The sequence below is a fragment of the Tupaia chinensis genome, unplaced genomic scaffold (genome assembly GCF_000334495.1).
Source record: "Tupaia chinensis unplaced genomic scaffold, TupChi_1.0 Scaffold149333_1, whole genome shotgun sequence".
NCBI classification, from domain to species: domain Eukaryota; kingdom Metazoa; phylum Chordata; class Mammalia; order Scandentia; family Tupaiidae; genus Tupaia; species Tupaia belangeri.
Genome location: NW_006209177.1, coordinates 2,697,327 through 2,708,759, shown reverse-complemented (window position 1 = coordinate 2,708,759; position 11,433 = coordinate 2,697,327). Strand labels below are relative to the sequence as shown.

The following is an 11,433-nucleotide window of genomic DNA, read 5'->3' as shown; positions in this document are numbered from 1 at the left end:
CCACGCTTGTGGCTACACAACTAGATGTTCCTCTTACTGCCTTGTACTCTAATTTTTCCCCATCTGGGCCTATCGTGTTGAAATGACAGAGTGAGAGAGAATGGTCTTGGGCTTATCTTGGATTTGTAGGTCTGGGATAGGGACGTGTTCACCCTCACATTACAGCATTACTATTGACATCTGGCCATGCTTGCACCATGATAGAAAGGCAAAGGTGTCCATTTCCAAAATCATTTTTATTAGCAGAAATGACAAAAGGGCAAGAAATGACCAAAGGCAGAGATCAATTTCCTCCTGTGGAACCTGTAAGAAAATACACACCAAATCATTGAAATGAGGAAATCTCTGGGCCTCTCAGCCTGTGTCGCCTTAGACATGGAGCCTGGTTCCAGTTTATTGCTGAACCCATTGATCTGTGTACAGTCCATTTATCATTCATGAAAAGAGCTAGTGATCTTCACAGTATATTAGAAGAAACAACTCAGATCATCTGTCAACAGCCCTCTTATTTCTGTTTCCCTCTCCACAGGGATTTCATCCCCTTCGATTCTTCTGGAATTAAAATGTTGCTAAGCAACACAGCTGGGGGCGCTGATGGCAGAATGGCTACAGTCTATCAAACTGTTTAAGCACCTGGAGGGTTTTAGTGATGATTTTTTTTTCATATTTCTGTAGCATAATTATGTAATCAGAACCAAACTTGTACTCCCCTAGACTTTTTCTGGCTATAGAAATAACATTTAATACAGAGCACTGAAGTAATGGTTTGACTCCTCAGGGTTGTTCAAACCCTTTTAAAAAGTATCCATTTGGGGCCCTTCATATTTGTGACTCCTGGAGGTGAAGAAGGGCTAGGGAGACAAAAAGAATGTTGCTGGAAATGAGAATGTACAGGTAACCAACATTTTAAAAAATTGCTATAGGGTGCATGCACTCCCTAGAGACAGAGAGAGAGAAAGTGAGCAAACACCCTCCATGGGGGATGGCCCAAGGATGACCCAATGATAATCCTTTCTCCTCCAATCTCCTTTTGCGATTTTGGGCATGCATGCACATGTACCTTGCATGTTTCTCAAGCAGTCTGGTTCTGGAGTTGAACCACACAGTTGGCCGGCCATGTGGGATCCAGCCACCTTAATCAATACACCACTAGCTGGCCCCTAGAGGTCCCCACTTTTAACAGAGACATTATGTAATCTAACACTGGACATGATATTCTGGATGATCAGTGATATTCAGCATTCTAAACCTCCCCATTCACATCAATTCCACACACTTAAAAGCAATTTTAAAAATCAGAGGGGACCAGAAGATGGTATAGTGGTTATGTTACTGGACTTCCACATGGCTCACTGCAGTTTGAGTCCTGGACTCGGCAGTTTGAAATTCACACTGGGCACATGTGCATGCTTGCCCAATATCCTGAGAGAATGGAGGAGAAGGGATTGCAGCATGGTCATTCCTCCAGGAGGTGATTTCTTGCTTTCTCTTTGTCTCTCTGTCTCTCTGGCAAGCACATGTGCCCTATAGCGTAAATGTCTCAAACAAACAAGTAAACAAAATTACAATTAAAGTGTAATAAGCATCTTGTTGTGAGTTCAGCCCAACACCCCAGGTTTGTCTTTGGAACTTGGAGTCCTGCGGATTTGCCTCACCACCTACTTCTTGAGTCCCACACACCCACCAGGTAACTGGGGTTCCAGTCTTGGCTGGCCTCTCATCATCATTAGCCTCTGAAACGTGGGGCCCTGCAGCCACATATTCTGCTTCCTGAGCCTTGCTCACCCACTGGGAGACTTGGGTTCTGGTCCCAGCAGGACTCTCTTCATGAATGCAGCCCAACTCTCCCCCCTCACTTTGCCTTTGGAACTTGAGGCTCTGTGGTTTCTCCCCCTCATCTACTTCCTGAGCCCCAGCTGCTCACCAGGAGACTTGGGTTCCAGTCCCAGCAGGTCTCTCATCATGAGTACAGCCCAATGCCCAATGCCTTTGGAACTTGGGGGCCCTTTGACCCACATGCTGCAGCACAGCACATGACTTGAGCTTCTTCACTAAGTTATATCTCTATAGCTCATCCTCAGCTCATCAAGAGCTGAAAGGCAGGTAGAGGAGCCAACTATCTGAAGGCACTTAGACAAATTTTATCTTCTCTGATCTGAAAGACACAGTCCTCGAACAGGAACACACCTGGGATTAAAGGTGATATCCCCTCCTCTGATACTACAGAATCTACTCTAAAAAAAGAAGTGAATACTGCATCAGGTGACCAAAAATAATCACAAAGCCAGAAAAAAAACATGAGAAAACAAGGAAATACCTCTTCCCCATGGGAACACAATAATTCCTCACCAAGAAAAGACAGCACAAAATAATTCGCAAAAATGTCAGAAAAAGAATTCTGAACATTCATGGAGACAAAACTCAATGAGATACAAGAGAAAACAGACAATCAATTCCAGGAAATGAGAAAATCATTCCAATATATGAAAGAGGAATTACATAAAGAGATAGAGATCCTGAGAAAGAATCAAATAGAACTTTTGGAAATGAAGAATACAATACAAGATATTAAAATCTCCTTTGAAAGCAGTAACAGCAGACTGGACCATACAGAAGAAAGAATTTCTGATCTTGAAGACCAAGTCTCCAACACAGACCAAAGCACCAAAAAGAATGAAAAAATACCCCCTGTAAGTGAGGATAACATACGGGAAATTAAAGACATTAAATGCCCATATATCCATATAATGGGTATTTCAGGAGGTAAAGAAGCTGGTGAAGGCATGAAATAGTATATAAAACTTTCCAAATCTAGAGAAACATGGGGAAATTCACACTCAAGAAATAAAAAGAATTCCAAATAGAATCAACATATGAAGTCCTTCCACCAGCACATCATAGCCAGATAGGTAAAAATCAAAGACAAAAACAATATTCTACAAATGGGAAAAAAAATCAAGTTGCTTACAAAGGTTATCTTATTAGGCCAACATTAGTCCTCTCAACTGAAACAATGCAGGAAAGGAAAGAATGGGAAGACATATTCAGAATGTTAATTTTATTTATCTTTTTGTTGAGAGGATTTTTGCTATAGGGCACATGCGCTTACCAGAAAGACAGAGAGACAGAAAGTGAGAAATCATCCTATTTGTGGGACACAGAAATGGTTTATTACCTATTGATGATAATGTGTAAAATATTCACAACTGCACTGCTCTGAGATGCATTTCATGTTGGGTAAATTCTCTTTACAAGTCAAATGATGCATAGCAATTAAATGTTTTAAAAAATAATAAAAAAATTTCGGGCGCGTGTGCGTGCGTGCCCAAGATCCCGAGAGGAGAATGGAGGAGAAGGGATTGCGGCGTGACCATCCCCCCTGGGGGGTGATTTCTCGCTTTCTGTCTCTATGTCTCTCTCTGTCTGTCTGGCGAGCGCACGCGCCCTACAGTGAAAATCTCTCCAAAAAAAAAAAAAAATTTTAAAGTGAAAAATAAAGAATAAAGTAGGACATCTTTCACTTCCTGACCTCAAAATATATTACAAAGCTATGGTAATCTAAACAGTATAGTACTGCCACAAAACAGGCAGGTAAACCAATGGAACTGAACTAAAAACCCAAAAGTCAATCCCAGAACATACGGCCAACTTTTCAAAGAGCACAAGACAATCCAGTGGAGAAAAGAAAGTGTCTTTAGCAAATGGTGGTAGAAAAATTGGATATTCACCTGCAGAAAAATGAAACTAGACCCCTGTCAACTTAAAATTGATCAAGAATTTAAACATAAATTTTCAAAGTATAAAACTGCTGGTGAAAACACAAGGGTAGGGCAAGACAGCCCCCCCCCCCCCAAAGCCCAGACAATAATCTCACAAATAGTCAAGTGGCACTACATCAGACTAAAAAGCTTCTGCACATCAAAAGAAACAATAATTAGAGTGAGGAGACAACTCTCAGAGTGGGAGGATATATTTGCAAACTATGCTTCAGATAAAGGACTGAAAGCCAGAACATACAGAGAACTCAAGCAGCTTATCCACTGGGAGGCAAAAAAATAAATCCAATAAAAAGATGGGCAAATGAGCTGAATAGACAACTCCCGAAAGAAGACACATGGATTGCCAATAAGTATAAGAAAAATGCTCAACATACCATGAGGGAAATGCAGATAAAAACTACAGTCAAAATGGCTAACATTAAAAAAAAAATAAAGAATAAGTGCTAGCAAGGCTGTGATTAAAAAAGGAACCCTCCTATACTCTTGGTGGGAATGTAAATTAGTACAATGTATTTGGAGAAAAATGTGGAGGATTCTCAGAAGCCTTCCAATAGAATTACCATAAAATTCAGCAATTCCATTCTTAGGCATCTACCCAAAGAAAATGAAAATATATGACTGTATAAAAAAAAAACAAAAACCTTACACACACATGTTTATTGCAGCATTATTTACAATCAACCCAAATGTCCATGAACAGACCAGTGGATTGAAAAAATGTGGCTGGCGTACTCTGTGGAATACTATTCAAGTCATAAAAAAGTAAAATCCTGACATTTGATACACAATGGACAAATACGGAAGATTTAATGCTCAGGAAAGGAAGTCAGACTATGAAAGGCAGGCCTTGTATGTCCTTGCTTAATATATACTGAATGCCTGTGCTCTATACAGAAACTGAAAGATTGGAAGGTTATTATAGAGGGAGAGCAACTGTAGATACTAGAGTATAGGAGGGAATGGGTCTGAGGGGATCAGGGAGAAAACGAAACATTTAATAGACACAAAAATGAAAAGTTAATATATATATAGAGAGAGAGAGAGAGAGAGAGAGAGAGAAAGAGCCTAAATAACAAAAAATTATATGTACTATTTCAATTCAAAACTTTTAACTTTTTAGAGTACTTATACCATCTACCTTGTGGAATATGAATTTACCAAATTTGATTTATTTTTCTTTACCTCTTGAAGCAATAAAAAATTTGAAAAAGTTAAAAGAAGAAGTAAAATGTTTCTGAAGTTTAGATGTTAATGTTTGAAATCCAACTTCTTATTTCTTAAGTTTCAGATTCTGCTGTCAGATAAATACTCATTAATATTTGTACATTTTCTTTAGCTTGGTAGGCAAAATCATTTTCTCACCATCTGTGTCTGAATTTAGGCAAGTGCTAGAACTGGCAGAATGCTAGGGAATGAGGTAACAGGTGAAAATGAGGAAACAAGAAATACACGTTTGGCTGGTTCAACCTCTCGCATCTCTCTCTCTCTCTCTCTTCAGAGGTTTATGGCTATAGGGCACATGTGCTCGCCAGAAAGACAGAGAGAGACAGAAAGCGAGAAATCACCCCCCAAGGGGATAGCCATGCCGCAATCCCCTGTCCTTCATTCTCCTCTCGGGATACCTGGAATGTGCCCAGTGTGAGTTTCAGCCACGGAGTCCGGGACTCAAACTGCAGTCAACTACATAGGAGTCCCCCTCTTGTATTTATCTAGAATCTGAAAGCCTGTCCTCGTACAATTCATATAAAGGACACTACTAATGCTTACCATGTGCATTTTCCTAGGTCTGAATGTGGATGCTGGCAAGGAGTTGGGGGCTAGTCATCCACTTTTCCTAAAGAAGTGGCACTCAGTGACACACCCCTACTCCCCCACATCTGCCTTTTTGCTCACTTGTTCTCCCCTAAGGCTGGCTGCTTTGGAATAACGCAGTAGTAAGCTGAAGACATCACTGTGGAAATCATGTCAATACACTCTTTTCAATCTGTTAAAATCCAAATGAGTCTGTTCTAGGAGACTTAGGTACTATCAGTAAAATAATGGGTGCTGTGTTCAAGCGGTTTCCTCTTACAGCATGCTGGATATGATCAGAGGAGCATGCCACTGGCAGCAGACAGGAAAGGGAGAAATCAAAGTGACATTACTTAACCCAGCTTTGATTCAGAGACATGGTTTTTGGAAAATGTCCTCTTTGCTCTGTGCTTCGGAACTGTCAATTAGACGCAGTTATTTTTCTCTGATCAGGAGGAACATAACTATGTTTGGGCCAGTTTCTTTGAAACACATGTCTTTTTATACAGTCATCATATGAAAAGAACTTCATTTAAATTGTATTTTTCTGGGTTGCTTGGCTATTCATTGAAAATATCTATGCTGAGAGATTCACTTTCTTTGGATATTAACTTGCGATCATCCTGATGTCTCGACAGCTCGAGTCAGACCTACTCGTGTCATCTTCTTCTGTGCTCATCACCTTGATTATACAAATGGTGGCAGGGAGCCTCTGCCAGAAGAGATACAGTTCAGTCTGTGTGCTTCATTTACACCATGATGTGACTTTGTTTTAAGACTGCTATGAGGAATGAACGAATTTTGAAGAAAAGTTTTTAAATGAATTATTTGTGCATAAGCGATAAAAGGTTTTTAGGGTATAGGAATTATTCTACAAAATATATGAGGAGAAAGGACCAGCAGTTGGCGTAATGGCTATGTTGCTGGACTCCCATGTAGTCGACCACGGTTCATGTCCTCGACCCGGTGGCTTAAAACTCACGCCGGGTGCGTGTGTGTGCATGCCCAGATCCCAAGAGGATCATGGAGGAGAAGGGACTGCTGCGTGGCCATCCCCCCTGGGGGCTGATTTCTCACTTTCTGTCTCTCTCTCTGTCTGTCTGGTGAGTGCATGCGCCCTATAGCAAAAACCTCTCCAATATATATATATATGAGGAGAAGATCCTTCTTTGGAAATGATGGGACATGAGAGGACAGTCCCACGTTCTAGTGACATGTGCTAGGATGGGAGATGTGCTAGAAAAGGAGGCCAATTAAAAGCAAATGACGTAGTGCAATTCACCAAGCATTAAGACAGTTACATATTGGGATTACAGCTAATTTTGAGTTTAAAAACATACATTAAAGCAATTTAAACTGATTAGAAAATGGAGGCTAGATAGTTAACAGTTGTGCTGCTATAATTTATAATGTCTATATGCTTTCTAAAAACCTGTATTTTCCTTCCTTTGTGTTATGTTTCCCTAACTTGATACTTATCTTACCATTGTTGAAGCTCTTGTATAATAATAGATGATAAAATAAATTAAAATGTTCAAGAACATGCTCCCATATGGAGTGATAAGAGGAAATAGAGTATAGAGGGAAGACTGCTGTGGCTAAAATGTTAAAAAAAAAACCTGGGTTTTAGCCCCCAGCTTGGCCACTTAAGACACTGGCAAAGTGCTAACACCTCTGAGCCTCAGCTTCCTCCTTTAAAAAAAAATGAAGGTAATTGTTCCTGCCTTTTCTGCACCAAGGGTGGTTGTGGGTAGGCAACACAATGTCGCTGCTCTACAAACTTCATCATGGTACAGAAATGCAGTGCATCCTCGTTGTGCCTGCATTCTACACAGGTAGGTTTGTTGCACAGTTTTTTTTATGGCCAGGTAGTTTATGGGCTTACTGAGGCATGACCAGGCTGTAGTATCAAAGCGATGCAGTTATTCAAACGAAGTACAGGATCACTACATTTTTCTGTCCCTACTGGGAGTATACATGAGGCAGACTGCTTCTGCCTACAAAGCCCAACTCTTGGAAGACTTCGATGTGTTTAGAATCTACTGATACACTTAGAGTCTAGGGGAGAGGGCCCCATACTGTCACAAGGGGCCTCTTCCATGAATCTTACTGGAGGCTGGTGGTAGAGAGGTCAGGACACTGAATGGGAGTGGGGCAGATGTGCATGTTTATATTTTTGAATCTCTCTCTCTGCCTCTCTGCATGGAAGCCTAGAAGGAATCATCCCTACTTTCCAGTGATGCCTCCTTTAACAACTCCTCTGGCACTCCATCAGGAGGCTCTTTACTTTTTCACTAACATTGTACCCTGAAGGATCCTATTCTAGGTAAGCCATCTCCGCATCTTGAGAATTTATATGCCAGAGAGATAGCACTTCTCTGTTTCTAAGGAGTGTTTATGAGCTGATTTCTCCCTCGCTGCCACCATTGTACTGTTTGAGGTATCCTGCTAAGTAGCAAATTTATTTCCTCAGGAGGGATGATGTGGCTAAGGACGGGCTCATAGACACTCGCTCATTAAATCTATCTTCCTAGAAGTAAGAAGAATCTTGTCGGTCTTTCATGTAAAGCATCCTTGTGCTACACTGAAAGTCAAGTGACTCAGAGACCATACTGAATTACAGGAACCATATAATACAGAGCTATCACCACAATAATAGGTAGAAAGAAAGACAAGTGGCTGTCTGTCGAGTCCCATCCACCACAATATACAAGACATCATAGTTCTTTAGGGAGAAAATGCCACATACCAGTCTCTTAGAAAACATACTAATCATCTTCCATATAATGACTGCACTTCTTCAAAAGTGGTAAGGTGATTCTGTCCCACTAATCTTATGCCATTAATTGCTATTCTGGACTAATAGACATGAGTACTATATTTACAAAAAAAAAAAAAAGAATCTTTTTTGGTCTTTTGAGAAGCATGCCCTGAATATTATATCCAGACACATGATATCCCTCCTGCCCCCGCCGAGATTTACAAGAAAACAAACGCAGCGCAATATGTTTCCTATCTGTTGAGACTGTCAAAGTGAGCATTTGGGTGGCCCAGGGATATTGTATCAGTGGACTCATTTTACAAGGCAACGTATTCAGGTATGGCTTTTTTCTATAATCAATAATAATGCTGTCAGTCAAGCATAAAATGTGATTTTATTATATTGCTCTATATGGCATTTATACTTCCTGCTTATATGCTTCCCCTGGCAGTCCACTAGCAGATGCATCCAAGCTATCCTCTACAATATGATTCTTCTTGATAAAAAGAGAAAAGTCAACCATTTAGATCATTTCAAATAACTGAATGTTAGATGATATGGAAAAAGATAGAAGAAAAATTAATGCATTGGTTTTGTGTTTCTTTGTGCTTTTTAAAAAAACTTTCCCCATGGTTATACTGCAAGACACAGCTATACCCTAACCTAGAGGGATGTACTGGTAAACTGCATTGATTGTCGGAAGTTCAGAACAGAAATTCCTCTATTAACAAATGAACTCATCATTAGGGTATTCAGATGGCTTAAAATCAATACCTACAGAATTGGTTGAATCAGTTAAAGAGACATATACTGAGAGCACATGCCCAAATATAAAAATGAATTGCTTAATTACAGCACTTAAATAGATTGCACTGGAACGAGTAAAACAGCAATAGACATTATGTCCTATAGGCTGGGGTTTCAGCTGCAGCAAGTACGCACAGCCAGGATGGATGATAAAAAAGGAGGAAATGTCACTCAATATTTTGCAACACCTAGATACCTGCATGAATTCCTGACTTTACATCCAGGGACTGCAGATTTTTTTTTCTTTTTTTTTAAGAGAGTATTTTTTCCCTCCTATAGGGTGTGTACACTCACTGGAGAAACGGAGAGAGACATAGAGACAGAAAATGGGAGATCACCCCCTCTTCCTTGGGGGATGGCAATGCCTCAATCCCTTTCTTCATTTTCCTCGCAAGATTTTGGGCCCACAGGCACATGTACCACCCAGCTTCAGCTTCAAGTCTCCAGGTCTGGGACTCAAAGTGTGGTCGGCCATGTGGGAGCTCAGTGTTGTAACCATCACGTCATCTGCTGGTCCCAGACTGCAGCTTTCAGGGAAACACCACCCACTATTTTTATCCATTTAGATGGGTGCCTGTAAGCATAAGTGAAAATGTTCCATGTTTAATCTTGGATCTCTAAGAAGCAAAAACACGTTTCCTATGCTTGGAACACTGGGCTTCCAACATCTTCATTTAAATTTTTTTCTATGCATCAATAAAATAGGCCAGTGCTATTCACAGTGGGAGCAAGAATAGAATTTTAACATGCAAAGATGGGGAAAAATTTGCTCCAAGGGGTGGGGGGGGAATTGTGACTTGTACCCACTAGTCACTTAATAAACTTTGACCAGTAAATGAATCAGGGATGACTGGGCAGTCTGAGAAGCCTGAACATTGTGTTCTGGGTCTCAAAGAGTGTCAAAGAAGCCAGAGGGAGCTTTGGGGGAAGAGCTGCATTACAGGCCCCATATGATCTGGATTCATTCTGCAATTAAACATGGGGCTCTTATTCACAACTCAAAGAGAAGGGAGTCTGGAGCAACACTTGCAAGGCAATTTCCCATCCCACCTTCTTGTAGCAACAGTGCCTTCTCTCTCTTCCTGGAGCTCCTGCCCAGCTTGATCCTCATTACCTCTCAATAGTACTAAGGCCACCACCACCTCACTGCTCCATTTGTCTTTACATTCTTACCCCAATTTATGCTCTGCTGCAAGATGAATATTCCTAAATCTCCACTATGATCATATCACTCTCTTTCTCAGAATCTTTCTTGGAACTGAGGAGGAATTCCATTGTCAGAAATTCCACATCGACATCACCCGCCCTGCCATTCAAGACCCTGCCATGGTTGAACAGCCACTGCAGAGCAGGTCCAACTTGCTCCTGCATGTGTATTTCACTAACATGGAAACTAGTTTTTGAGCATTTAGCCCAAAGATGATGTCATAATAGGATTCAGAAGTATGTGCATTCCATAAATGATCACTATTTTGCTCGCTAGAAAATGCTTTAGCAAGATCCATTTGTCAACTGGTGATTTCTTTTATACCTAAAGTTTTTTGGTTTATTGTAATTTAAAGAAAAATGTATTGTCTTTGGTGAAGAAGCATGGCTCACCCATACAAGTTGGCATTAAATATTCTTGAAGTGGAATAAATATGAAGACACTACACAGAGCATCTTAGTATTCACTTGAAGAGGCAATGTAAGTGGCACTTGGTCACTCTGTTCCTCCAGTTTGTAGATTTGAAAATTCTCCCGAACCAATCTGACCCCTCTTGCTCTTGATGTTAGGAAGGCACACCTCCAAAAATGACATGTATCATTTAGTGAGAGACGATCGATATCAAGTAGAGCTCTTTTCCTTCCCATATATAACCAGAAAAAAAAAGATAAGAATATTCTTAGTACATAGTGCTCAATGTAAGTATTCCCAAACTGCCATGAGAGCAAATGCTAATGATGTATCTTTATCATTAGTATACTAGCGTGTTCAGGCTTTCTGTCCCTTTCTGTCCCCATTACATTCTAGTCTGAGTGAGAAGGCTACATTCATTTTTATCCATATACCAAATGCTGTCTTGGACCTCATCTTCCTTATTGGTAAAATGGAGAAGCTGAAGTAATTACTTTTTCATGGTAATTTTTAGGTCCAACATTTAGGATTTCATTCTTCAACATGTTCATGGGAAAATGTGAATTATTAAAAAGCTATGCATGAATTTTAATTTTTTTCAACAAAATGAACTTGCATTTTAATTCCACTTTTTTTTTTTTTTTTTTTTTTTGCGGAGGGTTTTTGTAGAAGGGATT

The 11,433-nt window shown here is 40.2% G+C and overlaps 1 protein-coding gene across 1 annotated transcript in view; it reads right to left on the bottom strand.

Moving 5' to 3' along the window:
* The window catches only part of AFF2 (ALF transcription elongation factor 2), a 391,411-nt gene that overhangs the window by 99,184 nt on the left and 280,794 nt on the right, over positions 1 to 11,433 (bottom strand). The window lies entirely within an intron of this gene.